This window comes from Dama dama, chromosome 14 (assembly GCF_033118175.1).
Source record: "Dama dama isolate Ldn47 chromosome 14, ASM3311817v1, whole genome shotgun sequence".
In the NCBI taxonomy this organism is placed as follows: Eukaryota; Metazoa; Chordata; class Mammalia; order Artiodactyla; family Cervidae; genus Dama; species Dama dama.
In genome coordinates this window covers 20070692-20086659 of record NC_083694.1, presented here as the reverse complement: position 1 = coordinate 20086659, position 15968 = coordinate 20070692, and the positions used below count along the sequence as shown (strand labels likewise).

The window sequence follows — 15968 nt, the reverse complement described above, 5'->3', positions numbered from 1 at the left end:
CTTTAGTCTTAGGAATGATACTAAATCATCTAAAGCTGCTTCTAATTTATATTTAATCTCTAGGATTAAATGCATGCATTTACCATCAGAAGGATTTAACTAATTCCTCCATCTATCCTTTACCCAGCATCACAGCCTCTTCAGAAGTACACGGGCTTCAGAATCCCAGACTCTATCTCAACCTCCAATAATGTATCTCTGAACTTAGTAGGAGCTCAACACTGTTCCTGGAATAGATGAAGCATGCAGAGAACTCTGATGGGTTTATTTCTTCAAAAGTCTCCTGGTGGTAGCTTTCCAGACCCAACAACAGGCCTTAAAGCTTTTATTCTGAAAAAAATGTATTCTGGGGTTTCTTATCCTCTGTGTGACTGACGTTTTGATCCAGCTAATTCTTTGGGCTAGGGGGCTGCCTTATACATGATAGAATATTTAGCAACATCCATGGCCTCTGCTCCCTAGATGACAGTTGTCCCCACCGTACCAAATGTATGACAGCCAAAAACAACTGTCTGCTGGGAGAGCAAATTTGCCTTCATCTGAGAACCACTGGTCTAAGTAGCATGAATGACAGGAACCAAGAGACCGAGACAATATTCCTATTCACAGTGAGAGCATTTTTACCCATGGAAATCTTTCTAGGGTCAGTTGATTGAGTTGATGAGAAATAAGACCAAGTTTACAGACTTTCTTAAAATAGCTCTAGCACTATGATAAATACATCAGATGCATTTTTTGAGAGTTGCACATTTATTTTGTATTTTCTATTGGGTTATAATTGCCTTACCATGTTGTGTGAGTTTCTGGTGTACAATGTGAATCAGCCATATGTATTCAGATATTCCTTTTCTCTGATCCTCCCCATCCACGCCCCACCCACCCTCATCCCCTCCCCGACCCCATTCCACTCCTCCAGATCATCACAGAGCGCCGAGCTGGGCTCCCTGTGCTAAACAGTGGATTCCTGCTAGCAAATCCAAACTCTAATGACCTCACACTGGTCAGAAGGGCCATCATCAAAGAATCCACACACAATAAATGCTGGAGAGGGTATGGCGAGAAGGGAACCCTCTTACACTGTTGGTGGGAATGTAAATTAATACAGCCACTATGGAGAGCAGTACAGAGGTTTCTTTAAAAACTAAATATAGGACTACCATATGATCCAGCAGTCCCACTCCTGGGCATATACTCTAAGGAAACCATAAATCAGATGCAATTTTAATCAAATTTTCACAACAACTTTCTATACCCAATTTGCAGATGAAGAAGTAAAGTTTTGGAAATAAAGTTAATTGATGCAACCCAATTTCTCTTGACTAAAGTACATGATCTTGATCACTTCATTAGCCTTTAATATCTAGTGGGGTAGACTCTGTAACAGTGCTGGTCTCCCCCTAATTCTACATGCAATCCACTGGTCAGAACAGACCTGGCTAAGGATATGAATGACTCAGTGACAATGCATTCCTATTACAGGAAAAAACATTTTGAGGGCTATGATTTACTGAAGGTGAGTCATTAGAAACTTAACTATAGAGAGAGACCCAAAGCTGTAGTTTACAGGAACATGGAATACATTTCTACAATTATTCCATTTGGGATTACATGTCAGGTGCTGGAGCCTATCAAAAAAATAACATTGGGACAGAATGGTAGGATAACAGTGGAACTTTCTCCAGGAAAAGGTGAAATCGAATCCGCAGGAAAAGTAGTTCTGTCGCTATCATGTTTGACACTCAGACACTGTGCAAAAGAAAACATTTCTGGCATATTTTTAGCCTTATAATGGAAAATGGACCCTGCTGGGTCACATGGACCAGCTTCCAATCCAATAAGAGTCAGAAATGCAAAAGAAAAATACCCTGGGAAAGTTTTCTCCTGCTCATACATAGCAGAGAATATAGTGCATTCCTTGTCCAGCCTATAATTCAGATGAAAGGCGTGTTCCTCTCCAATTTGCCATCCGGTGGCATGGTTAACATTCCATCCTGGCTGCCCCAGTCTGATTTGTCTAATGCAACACATTTTTTAAAGGAAAGAAAGAAAAAAATAAATAAAGTAAAGCACACATTTTACTCTGAAATATTTCATAGGATGAGCTATTTCAGCTTCAACTATTTTTAACTCCGTTCAAAGAAAACATTTTTGAGTTGACCATTTCTTACAGGAACTAGAGTATAAGGCTGCCTGTCTTTTAAGTCTCACTGTCTTGTTTGCTTAAGGTACTGCTGGTTTTGTTGAGACCACTGCCTGTGACGGGTTGGCCTAAAAAGGTTGGGACAGTGTGGTATGTGTCCAGAAGGTCAGATGTTTTCCTCAGCCTCTTGGGATATCAAAACTTGGCCAAGAAAACTTTGAGAAGAAGGCTGTTTTTTTTCACCAACTCTGATACTTTTGAATTCTACCCAGACTGAAAACAGCATGAGAACAGCCTTTTTTCATAGAAGTTCCCCCTTCCTACCTCTTCTTAAACCCTTAAAGCCTGGCAGTCAAATAATAATAAAGCACATCTAGACGGAGATTTCATTTTGACCTGCACAGATAAACACACATATATTTTTTCTGAAATGTATATGAATTTATAAAAGTATATATATACAATTATATAATGATATTAATTTCTACATAGATTAAATTCTGGAATTTATACACATACATATATTTTTATATATGTATAAACTTCTGAGTTCTGTTTTCTTTCAATCTTCTAGAAAGATCATCGGTGGGCTTTCACTCATAGGGTAACATTTTCAAACAAAAATTGCTTCACTCATAGACTGACATTATTTGAAATACAATTACAGTCTAATGATTCATAGTATAGGGCTCTGAAGTCAAAGTACACACTCAGAGAACATTCTGTATCTCAAGAAATCACCTTTTGGAGGACCTAGAAACTTATGGGTCTGATTAAATTAAACCATTTCCACAGTAGCCACATTCCATCACCCCAGTGAGAATTCACCTCCAAGGAACAATTGAATGGTTACCAGCTTTCCCAGCTGAGAAGTTAAGACCTAAGTTTTAAAGGCTGGAGTTTCCCAGAAGGTGTAAGCAAAGTAGATGAATCTGCTCTGTGTGTTAATATCATGCTTACTAATTGCAGGCCTGGTAATTACATCTTCCAGATGTGTCCAATCTTGTACCTAAACTCAATGCCTGGGGCCTTTTAAACAAACAAGCCCTTTTTGAGGGGAGGGAAGTCCAACAGACAACTGGGTTTCCCAGTACTCCAGCGCCCTGCCAGTCATTTGGCTGCAGTTTTGCTGCTCTTTCAAAGTTCTCTCCTGCCTGGATCACCCCATTCCAGCTCACCCTTGAATGAGTCACGAGGCTGCAGTGCACACCCAGCGTCTAACATTCTGGAAGCCTGTGGTTCTGTGGTCCTGCTTGGGGGACCACCAGGCTTACTCTGCCATGAGTAGCTAAGCATTCCCAGACCCCATGCTCCCAAAAAGGAATTCAGAGGCTGTCCTTTCATCACTGTTCTTACTTCTAAAGGCTGCCTCTTTAGAATTCTAACCAGTGAGATAAATTGAAACAGCAAGAGAGGAAGAAGAATTTGTTTCACATCAGAATATGTTTTGTAAAGGCAAGACATTATCCCCCAAATGACTGCATCCTGTTACAGGTAAGGGTAGCTTTTTTTTTTAACCAGTTAATTATATGATAAATAGAACGTTTAAAAGAAAATATGAGAAACTATCCATTCTTTTGAGTAATTAGTGTATTAGTGTAATGGTACCAAATTATTTGTCATGGCAGTTATTAAGCATGAGCTGTTGCTTAAGAAAAGAAATTCTACCTGCCCTAATGGTTAGCATTAGCTAAGGGTTAGTACCAGGACAGTAGAGGGGCTCAGGGTAACAAAATAAGCAGTAAGCAACAGAGAGACTTGCTCTAAAAGCCAATAAACTTCTGTACATGGTATGCACTACAGCTCTTACTGGCTTGAACACAAACCACTGAAAGAAAATTCCTTTTTGTTTAGGCTCATTGCTTCTAAAGTATGCAAAGCTGTTAAGTTACAACAGAAGAACAATGGATGTTCTCCCTGGCTCATGGAGATAAGATTCGAATTCAAAAATTAATCTGAATGGTATCTGTGCTGGACTAATTTCAGCAACAACAAACTGACTTTTTGCAACTGGATTTGGCTGGCCTGTCTGATAATTCTTACCTTCCACCCCCTCTGGAGTGTTCCGCCACCCAACCACAGTGAAATTACAATGGTTCCAGGAATGAGGTGAAAGATGATCAAAGACAGGACCTCCTAGTGTTTTAGAGAACAGACCATCCCCAAAGCATTCCATCAGAGGCCAGACCACCCTCTTGGCAGGAACACTGGAGAGGAGACCAGAACAATTGATGGTGGTTGTATGAGGTAAACTTGAAGATCTCATCCAACCTTGCAAGGCTATGAAATGGCCTTATTCCAAACAATTTTTCAACATTAGGAGAAAATAATGGCTTCTGAATTAACTCAAAAGAGAGCTCCAAAATGGTGCTTGGCTCAACTGGATGTTACAGAAAAACAAAGGGTGGGAATCTGTCTTAAAGTGTCGTGGGGCTAAATAATAATAGTGATGGTAATAGCAATAGTGATGGTAATAATAATAATAATGGATCTAAAATTATTCCTCTCTTATTCATGTGACTCTCTGAAACTCAATTTTTCTGTAGAGTAACCTCCCCAATTATGTTTTAGTTAAGCTAATTTTACAATTAATCTCATTCTTTTTCTGGAGGAGTTGATAGAACTTGGAGATGTTCTGGGACAGCCTGGGTTTTGGAGAAAGAAGTCTGGAACAAACAAATAGTAGATAATCCAAACAGATAATTCAGAGCTGACTTGCCTCAACATAAAATACCATTGACTTTGGTTCTGATGCTGGAGATACACAAGGCAAACTTCTCCAAACTGTATACCACTGTCCTGGGAATATCATCTTTTTGAAGGGGGAAAAAAAAAAGCACTGAAGAGTTAGGAGAATTAAAATAAAATGGAAATACAATAGGAACCATCTTGAGACAATGACTGGGGTCTCAAGAGACATGGGACACATTTTTTGACATGTGTACAGTTTACAGTTTCCTCTTTGCAAAGCTTTTCAAGCTTTCTTCATTTTCATATTTGTGCCCAATTGTGTGTTCAATTCTTAACACAGAGGAACTGTGTTACCAGGGAGGTTTGCTTTTCATCAAGCAGAGAGGCACTGGTGTTTGCCTTCAGATTGGGCTTCCCTCCTGGCTCAGACAGTAAAAATATCCACCTGCAATGCAGGAGACCAAGGTTCAATCCCTGGGTCAGGAAGATCCCCTGGAGAAGGGAATGGCTGCCCCCTCCAGTATTCTTGCCTGGAGAACTCTATGGACAGAGGAGCCTGGTGAGCTACAGTCCATGGGATCCCAGAGAGTCAACTAATACAGGCACAGACTGAGTGACTTATACAAGCACAGATATGTTTGAAACAGACATTTGATGAAAGTGTAGATAAGAAAAGAAAAGGAGAATTGAGGTGACCAAAAGAGATATAAAAAAACAAGTTCAAGCATCCAAAAAGTTGTAAGAACAAAGACGAATCTGGCAGCTGATGAAAACAGACCATTCCAACCCAGGACAAGAACCATGAGGGCTGGCAGTGGGTATTCTTTTTCTTTTTCTTTTTTTTTTTTTTTGAGGGTAGGCTCAGGATGAAGGTGGGGTGGAAAGTGAGATCCCCCAGGCTGTGCCAAGGTGGGGTTGTTCCCAGATATCTGTCCACAGAAGCTCGATGCCAGGAAGGAGAATGCCCGTCAGAGTCTGGGAAACAGAAGGAAGGCGCGGAGCCTGGAAAGTAGGTCACACAATGAGTCAGGCTGGAGAAGCTGAGCAGGAAATCAGCCATGGAATGAGCAAAGGTGGGTGACCAGAGAGTCAGAGAGGAAACGCGGTGTTGCTGGACCAGCAGGAAGACAGCGTAGCAACTTACCCCGTGATTCCCCTCCGCCAAAAGTCGCCAGTGCAGTGATTTCTCGACCAGCCGGGACCTAAGCAGGTAGCAGTCCTCAGCTGGATGCACTTTATATGATTTCACCAAACGAGACCCATGGCCAAGACGATCTAATAGGTTTCATATGCTGGGTTTATTATTCATCGAACAAATAGGTATCGAGTTTCCACTGTGTGCCAAGCACTGTGCTGGGTGCCGGGGCCACAAACATGAGGAAAACCTGGCTTAGACTCACCCAGTCATGACTGTACATGTAAATCAGTCTGTAACCAACAGGCTCTGGTGAAAACTGTGTTATAAATATTTTTGAAGGTTGCTTTTTTTTTTTACTGCTCAGTAACTTGGTCAAAGAATTTAAGAGATGAATTTGACAGTCAACCTGGCAGCTTAGATGTTGCAGAACTCAATGAAATGTAAAATGTTACATGATCTACAGAAATCATGGGGTGAGAAGCAGTGGGTGCAAAATTTTTCCTACCCACCACATTATTTGAATGGTTAAAAAAAAAAAAAAAAAAAAAACTCTAGCAGCAGAAATTGGAAAGTGGTATCATTCCCATTGAGTCTTTTAAATAAAGGCATACACGGAGCTGAGAACCTTCTAGGTTTTGTTCTTGTTCATCCATAAACACATTCATTCATTCATCCTTGTTAAAAAAAAAATCGACTTAAAGCATCATTCAGAGCTAAGAGGAGGATTAAGTATCATTGTTATTGATTTATCCATCATCTTCAAGGAAGATTGAAGTAATGATCAAAAATGCAAACTCAAGAGAGAGGCTGCCTGTATACACATTCCAGATTCATCTTTTCACTAATTTGGGGATCTTCAGCAAGTGCCTCCAACTCTGTAGTTCTCCCAGCCATTAAAGGTGAATTACAATAGTGCAACCTCTTAGGGTTGTTGGGAGGATTACATTAATATCTGTAACATGCTGAGAATACTCTTTGTCATATATTTAGTGATCCAGAGTGCTAGCTATTGCCATTAACTGAAAACCATATGTGCTGGGACATAACTATGAACAAGAATGACATAGTCCCTGCCAAGAAGCTTATACTCTAGTGAGAGATACAGACAAATAAACAGATACATTGTTAGACATTATGATGATTGATAGGAAGAATCAGAAGGGATAGACAAGAGCAGGAGAGGATTAAGTAATTCTCTGGGGTAGTTAGGGACCATCTTTTATGTTAAGCTCTGAGGGATGAGAAGACAGGGATGAGAGCAAAACATGGTCCAAAGGAACATATTCACTGGGATCCAGCAACCAATGAAGGTTAAAATTACTGGACCACATGAGTGGGAGGAAGAGAGAGGTGTGTTGCCAACGTTCTACTGGAGCTAGGTGATAAACTTGGAAACTTTGAGGCCACATGGGTTCTAATGAAAGGAGTGCTAGATTTCTAATCCAACAATGGACTTTAAAATCCCATGTCCATTCATTCAGTCTGGCTGCCACCTCTGGAGCCCAGGATCATCTCTTGCTTAGAAGACTTCCAAAATGGTGCCTTACCTACACTCTTGTTCCCCAACAAGATCAATCTCTATACAGCAAGAACAACTTCTTAAAATGTTGTCGCTGTTTCAGTTGCTAAATTGTGTCCGACTCTTTGCGATCCCGTGGATTGTACCCCTCCAGGCTCCTCTGTCCATGGGATTTCCAGGCAAGAATACTGGAGTGGGTTGCTATTTCCTTCTCCAGGGTATTTTCCCCACCCAGAGATCGAAGTCAAGTCTCCTTCATTGGCAGGCAGATTCTTTTCTACTGAACCACCTGAGAAGCCCCTTAAAATGTAAACACCCTAATTTAAAATGTTTCAGTGGTTCCCATTCATTGTACTGAAAAGGAAATGCAAACTCTTGCCCAAAGCCTTTGAGGACCTGGCCCTTGGTTTCCTCACCTAAATCTTCCCTCCCACTCTTCTCCTAGTTTATTTCCTCAAGCTCAGTCACATTCTGTTGCTGGCAAAGTACAAACTTACTTTCACCTCCAGTCTGCTGTTTTTGCTGTACCCACTGCCTGGAATATTCTTCCCCCAGATATTTTGTGTGGCTGGCTCCTCCATACTCAGGACTATCCTCCAGTGGAATCTCCACCACCAAGCCCAAAGTGGCCCCCACCCTGACTTCTGTTCATTTTCTATAATGTACTCTGATTTTTCCCTTCACTGAATTTATAACTAGCTAACTTGCTTACTTATTTGTTTTTTATCTGTCTACTGCTACTAGAATGGAAGTGCTAAGAGAGACAGTATTTGATGTCACCTTCACCACTGTACTTGTACCTCTACTAGATTGAAGAGTGTATGACATGTCGTCATAGTTAATATATAGCTGCTAAATGTTGGATGGAAAGATCCTAGCTCAGCCTAGTTCCAGTTGCATGACCTGTCATTTAATATCTTAGAAAATTGCTTTCTTCTGGAAACAAATACAAATACAATAAGAACAAATAAGAACTTTTTTACCCTTCTTAATATAACACAATATATCAAATGTTAGGATTAAATGAGATAATATGAGCCAAATGCATTCTAAATTACAAAACAAAATATACTCTTGAAGAACTAAAAGTTATGCTGAGAAAATACTGTTACCTAATGTTAGAATATAAATTAGAGTACCAAAGTGATATTAGGATGAATAAAATGACGATTCTAGGCACAGAATTTCTATTCTTTTGAGCTTTATAAGAATAAGAATAAAACATGTGACTGGTTTACGGGACTGTGTGAATTCACTGTGATGCAGTTTTATTTTCCTACAATTATTCAGCTGTGCCATGTTGAACCAGCTTCAAAGATGGTTTTCTAAACTCTTCATCTTTTGCTCACATTGACTGAAGAAGCCCAGGAGTGTCAGCGAATTAGGGTGACATTTGAGAAGAGACAGATCTAGTTCTATGATTTTTTAGTGAGTCATGGAGAACTTTTCTTTCTCTAAATAGCAGCATTAATTTTTCTTTTTTTATTGATATGTGATTAACATACATCATTGCATGAGTTTCAGCTGTAGGGCATAAATTGCCTAATATATGTTGTGAAATTATGAGTTAACACCAACCGTTTCATCATCTTCCTCCTCTTAGAATGGGAGTGTTCCCAGGTCCCGTCTCTTAAGCATTGGAACTTGAGCCGCAATTTCCAGGAAACATGAAAAATAATTCAATTTTACATATGAGTGATTTCTATGTGCTAGACCCTGTAACACATGATTTACACAAGTTACACAGGAACACCTCATGTTATTGCACTTCGTGGATACTGCACTCTGCAGATACTGTATTTTTTAGAAATTGAAGATTTGCAGCAACTCTGAGTTGAGCGAGTCTATTGGTAATATTTTCCCAATGGCGCTTGCTCACTTTGTCTCACATTTTGGTTATTTTTCTTGCAACACTTCAAAATTTTTGTTATTTTAAAAAAATTTATTGGGGTATAATTGACTAACAATGCTGTGTTGGTTTCAGGTGTAGAGCAAAGTGAATCTGTTCTACAAATACCTAATGTGTGTATGAAGGTGCTTCAAGTCATGTCCAACTCTCTGTGATCCTATGGACTCAAGCCTGTCAGTGTCTTCTGTCCACGGGTTTCTCCAGGCAAGAACGCTGGAATGGGTTGCCATGCCCACTCCAACTCAGAGTGCAATACAGGAGAGATCAAACTTTAGTTTCTTATGTCTCCTGATTGGCAGATGTGTTGTTTACCACCAGCGCCACTTGGGAAGCCCACAAATACTTATATCCACACAAAGAGTCGGATACAACTGAGGCAAATTATCATGCACGCCCTCTTTTTTAGCTTTTTCCCCCATATAGACCATTACAGAGCATTGGGTAGAGTGCCCTGTGCTGTGACAAGGGTCCTTATCAGTTGTGCTGTGCTGGGGGAGGACATGTGCTTGATTGCTCAGTCATATCTGACTCTCTGTGACCCCATGGACTATAACCCACCAGGCTCCTCTGTACATGCAATTTTCCAGGCAAGGATACTGGAGTGGGTTGCCATTTCCTCCTCCAGGGGATGTTCCTGACCCAGGGACTGAACCCTGAACAGGCGTCAAACCCACATCTCTTGAGTCTTCTGCATTGGCAGACAGATTATTTACCACTAGTGCCACCTGGGAAGCCTTTATTAGCCATCTATTTCATATAGTAGAGTGTATATGTCAATCCCAGCCTGCCAATTTATCCCTCTCCCTTACCCCGGGTAACCATAAGTTTACACCATTATCATTATTATTATTTATTATTATCATTTTGTTATGATGATCTGTGATCAGTGATCTTTGAGGTGACTGTTATCATTGTTTTGGGGCACCATAAGCCATGCCCATATAAGATAGTGAATTTAAGTGCTGTAAGTTCTGACTGCTCCACTGACCAGCTACTTCACTGTCTCTCCCCCTCTTCTCAGGCTTCCCTATTCCCTGAGATACAACAATATTAAAATTAGGCCAATTAATAACCCTGCAATGACTTCTAAGTGTTCAAATGAAGAGTCCTATGTCTCCCACTTTAAATCAAAAGCTATACTTGATTAAGCTTAGTGAGGAAGGCATGCCAAAAGCTGAGATAGGCAGAAAATGAGGCCTATTGTGCTAGTTAGCCAACTTTGAAAGGGTGTTGCTGAACCACAAAAGACACCAGGATTCTTGGCCTCCAGAGGAGAAGAATTCAATCTGGAGCCAGAGATGAGGCTTGCTCACTCAGAGCTTTTGTGTAATAAAGTTTTATTAAAGCATAAAAGAGATAGAGAAAGCTTCTGACACAAACATCAAAAGGGGGCAGAAAGAGTGCCCGCTTCACTAATGTTAGCAAAGGAGTTATATACTCTTTAGTTAGTTATTACAATGAATCAAAAGAATGTCTGAAAGTTGTAAAGATCTTACTAGACCTACTCCCATAATTTACATTTTTAAGATAACAGGATTGGCCATAAGGTTTTCAGGAAGGAGAAACTGTCCTCAAGCAGGATACATTGTTGTTATATAATCCTTAGTACAGAGTTTAAACTGAGTTGTTTGTTGTGTAATCATTAGTTCCAGGCTTAATGATAAAAAAAATTTATGTGACTAAGACTAAGGAATGTAGAAGGAAAAAAAAAAAAAAAAAAAACAACTTTTGTCCTTTCCTCCTCCTTGAGAATTCTATAGCCATATTTCTTCCTTGAGAACCCCAGACCCCTGGGGAGAGCCTTGAGGACCCCCGGACTTCTTATCAACCTGCCTAGGAATTGACTCTCTCAACTTGTGAATGCAAAGGGAACTTTCTTTAAAGCAATTAAAGATGATAGTGCAGTGAACACATGAATGATAAGAAAGTAAAGCAACCCTGTTGCTCAAGTGGAGAAAGTTTCAGCATTCTGGATGGAAAATCAAATCAGCCATAACATTTCCTTAAGCCAAATTCTAATCAGAGCAAAGGGTCTCCCTGGTGGCTTGGATGGTAAAGAATCTGCCTGCAATTCAGACCTGGGTTCAATCCCTGGGTCAGGAAGATCCCCTGGAGAAGGGAATGGCTACCCACTTCAGTATTCGTGCCTGGAAAATCCCATGGACAGAGGAGCCTGGAGTGCTGCAGTCCAAGGGTTTGCAAAGAGTCAGACACAACTGGGTGACTAACACTTTCACTTTTCAATCAGAGCAAGGCCCTAAGTCACTTCAATTTCATGAAGGCTGAGAGAGGTGAGAAAGCTGCAGAAGAAAAATTGGAAGCTAGCAGTGTTTGGTTCATGGGGTTTAAAGAAAGAAACTGCTCTGTGACATTAAAGTGCAAGGTGAAGCAGCAAGCACTGATGGAGAAGCTGCAGCAAGTTATGTAGAAGATCTAGCTCAGATCATTAATGAAGGTGACCACACTAAACAACAGATTTTTCAGTGGAGACAAAGCAGCCCTTCTATTGGAAGAAAATGCCATCTGGAACTTTCATAGTTTGAGAGAAGTCAATGCCTGGCTTCAAAGCTTCAAATGACTGGCTTACTCTCTTACTAGGGGTTAATAGAGCCAATGAGAGTTCTAGTCAAAGATCATTTACCAATCCTAAAATCTTGAGGCCCTCAAGAATCCTAAATCTACCCTGTCTGTGCTCTCTAAATGGAACAACAAAGCCTAAATGACAGCACATCTATTTACAAGCCCATTGATGAGACCTATTGCTCAGGGGGGAAAAAAAAACATCTTTCAAAATATTACTGCTCAGTGAAAATGCACCTGGTCACCCAAGAACTCTGATGAAGATGTACAATAGGATTAATGTTGTCTTCATGCCGCTAACACAATATCCATTCTGCAGCCCATGAATCAAGTAATTTTGATTCTCAAATCTTATTATTTAAGAATGCATTTTGTAAGGTGATAGTTGCCATGGATAGTGATGCCTCTGATGGATCTGGGCAAAATTAATTGAAAATGAAAGGAGTCACCATTCTAGAGGGCTTCCCAGGTGGCTCGGTGGTAAAGAAACTGCCTGCCAATGCAGGAGACACAAGAGACCCAGGTTTGATCCTGGGATCAGGAAGATCCTCTGGAGGAGGGCCTGACAACTCACTCCAGTATTCTTGCCTGGAGAATCCCATGGACAAAGGAGCCTGGTGGGCTACAGTCCATGGGGTCACAGAGTCAGACACAACTGAAATGACTTAGCATGTGCTCATGCATGCACCATTCTAGAAGCCAGTATGAACACTTGTGAGTCATGGGAAGAGGTCAAAATAATTTCTTGAAGTGGGATTTACTCTTGGCAGGGATGCTGTGAACATTGTTGAAATGACAACAAAGGATTTAGAGTGCTACATTATCTTAATTAATAAAGCAAGGGCAAGGTCTGAGAGGATTGCTTCCAATTTTGAAAGAAGTAGAAAACCCACTTTACATTCTTTACTATTCATCATACACTTTTATTTGTGTATGATGGATGCTGTAAGAAGACTATCCATGAGTTTCTCATATTTCTGTGTTGTTCTCTGAGAAGTTTGTCTTCTAAACTATCTTTTCAAGGATTTTTGTAGAGCAAACTGCCTCAGAAGATGCAAAGGCTATATCATCTTGTGCAAAGGGCAGATTTATCTACAATAACAAGCACAGTGTCTTCCTCTAGGGCAAAAGTTGAGTAAGTTTGCTAGTTATCCCTTTAAGAGATAGTGTTTTCCTAATATGAGAATTCCTCTGCTAGGATATAATCCCGCTGCATACATGGTATCCACCTAGGCTGTTCCACCAACCCACAAGGCTTGGAGTACCAGGCAACTTATGAAAACATGAAGATTATGCTGCCTGCTATGTTGTGAGTAATAACACGCACTGTCTCTGACCTGGCTGTCTTGTGTCTTCTACCAGCACCCATGAAACTGGCAGTCAACTTGTGAACTTGAGAGCAGAGTCTCAGAGGCCTCACAGTTTCTGACAGCTGGAAGGCCATGCTGAAATTTCCTCTTATTTTCTGTAAAGATTTCAGTTTGTTAAAAGGCATGACTGGGAATTCCCCGGCAGTCCACTGGTTAGGACTCTGCATTTGTACTGCCAAGGGCGTGGGTTTGATCACTGGTCAGGGAACTAAGATCCCTCAAGATTTGTGGTGCTGTGGCTAAAAAATAATAACAATAATACTTTTTTAAATTAAAAAGTTTTAAAACTTAAAAAAATTTTAATTATTTTTTTTAATTAAAAAGAAGTTTTGACTAGTTATTCATCTGAGTTTCTCCACAACATCTTACATTTTGGAGCAAAGGCCCATTCATACCATCTTTTCCAGCATCTCGCCAAAAGTAAAAGTTGAAAAATCTTATTTGTGTTTGTGTCTTCCATGCCCAATAATCAAGTTGTGTTGAATGAATGACCACATGAATGAAGGCAAAACACCAAAATTATACAATTATAGCAAAGCTACAACCCATTAAATTTAATAAAATAATCAATAACTAATTATGAACCATTTACTCATTTCAGCATCTGCCTTAGAGTGGAATGGCATTATGAGTGCATTTAATTGGACCAAAAAGAAAGCTGAGCACTGAAGAATTGATGCTTTTAAATAGCGGTGTTGGAGAAGACTCTTGAGAGTCCTTGGACTGCAAGGAGATTCAACCAGTCAATCCTAAAGGAGATCAGTCCTAAATATTCATTGGAAGGATTGATGTTGAAGCTGAAACTCCAATACTTTGGCCACTCACTCATTTGAAAAGACCCTGATGTTGGGAAAGATTGAAGGCAGGAGGAGAAGGGGACGACAGAGGACAAGATGGTTGGATGGCATCGTCGACTCAATGGACATGCATTTGAGTAAACTCTGGGAGTTGGTGATGGACAGGGAGGCCTGGTGTGCTGCAGTTCATGGGGTCGCAAAGAGTAGGACACGACTGAGCGACTGAACTGAAGTGAACTGACTGAATTTACAATATTTAACTATGTCTGTATGCTTAAAGCAAAAAATCAGTCTAGCAATGTGAGTAATCTTATCAACTATTCCAAGATCAAAGAATCCATACTCTGGAGTGAGCCTGAGAAGGAGACATTTGAATCTATAGTCCTTCATCTGCTCCCATTCATAAAGGCAAACTCTCTTCCGTGAGTGGGATTTTTCTAGATCAAGAGAGAACTATTTAATAAAACAAAAGACCTACCAAACAATTGAGGTCCAGGGTAAGACTACAAATAGAGGCCTGTAAACCATACTAAATACTTAAAAGTTATAAATCAAGTTAACAAAGAGTTAAACAGAAAACTCCCCTCTGAACCTTGAAAATTACACCTTCACATTGATAAAAGTTAAAAAATAAATATGAGTAGAGCTATGATTTTTATATGACTTAGAGTTGGCAAGACATCAAAGACAAAGGAATTTAATTATTATTATGCACATAGGGATATCCTGTTTATGGGCTGGTGGTGTGTGGATGAGTAATAAGGTAAAGACATACACAATATACAAAGTATTATGCATTCTTCTTATAAAAATATACTATTCCTTTTTTCACTAGTAACAGTGTTACAAACAATATTTTCACAAAATTTTTGTTTCAATATAGTTTTGCTCTAGCACAAAGTAAAATAGAAATATATGCTTCATATACAAAAATGTAAATGAGTAAGCATGAAAAAAGGAAAATTAAAGTCATTTTTATACATATTTCCAGTTATCTTTCTAAACTATTAAAAATATCTATTGAAATTAAAAGACATGATATAAATTATAATTCATGATTATCTCAAGTATGAATGAAAGTGTTTAAGTAAAGCTGAAAAGGTTTGAACATTTAATTATCAATAATTTTTAATGAAAAGACCATTCCCATTTCCAGCATTTGGCTTGCACATAGCTGCCTATGTAAAGGATCACAATCCCATTTGATGCACATTTTATCTAGACCTACCTTTTACAAATTTAGCATCAAATGAATATTCAATAATGTGAATATGTCTCTCATCTACTGTGCCAGCTGTTGAAAAATACCACACTGATTCTTAAATATTTTCAGAACTAAAAATGGGGATAGGAAGGGAAGCAAGGCTATGGATGCTTAGAACCACTGGGAAAAAAACACTTTTTTCAATGCAAGCTTCCCTTGCCTCTACGCCATCCGAGAGAAAGGCGGGACCCCACCCAACCAGAATAGACATACCAAGCTCTCCCTCGCGGGCCCCAAGCGTGGGAGCCGGGAGAACGTAGGGGCGGGATGGGTGTGGGAGCAGGGGTTCCTTTCTTCTCCCTTTAATGTCTTTGAGTCTTTGTCTTTCCTGGCCAGCTTGAGGGATTGAGTCCCAAAATGTAGAATGTGTAATTTTGATAATTCGGCCTCCAAGCTAAATGCTCCGATGTTCACATTTACAACTGGCGTTGTACAATATATAAGTTGAAACTCCAATACTTTGGCCACCTGATGCGAAGAACTGGTTCATTAGAAAAAACCCTGATGCTGGGGAAGATTGAAGGCAGGAGGAGAAGGGAACGACAGAGGATGAGATGGTT

At 39.9% G+C, this 15968-nt stretch overlaps 1 long non-coding RNA gene across 1 annotated transcript; it reads left to right on the top strand.

Moving 5' to 3' along the window:
* Positions 1 to 3525: 3525 nt before the first annotated feature.
* LOC133069575 (uncharacterized) lies at positions 3526 to 15128 on the top strand. Its single transcript, XR_009695902.1, has 3 exons — positions 3526 to 3634; positions 13176 to 13286; positions 13949 to 15128. It is a non-coding gene; the product is annotated as an uncharacterized LOC133069575 (long non-coding RNA).
* The last annotated feature ends 840 nt before the right edge of the window (positions 15129 to 15968 follow it).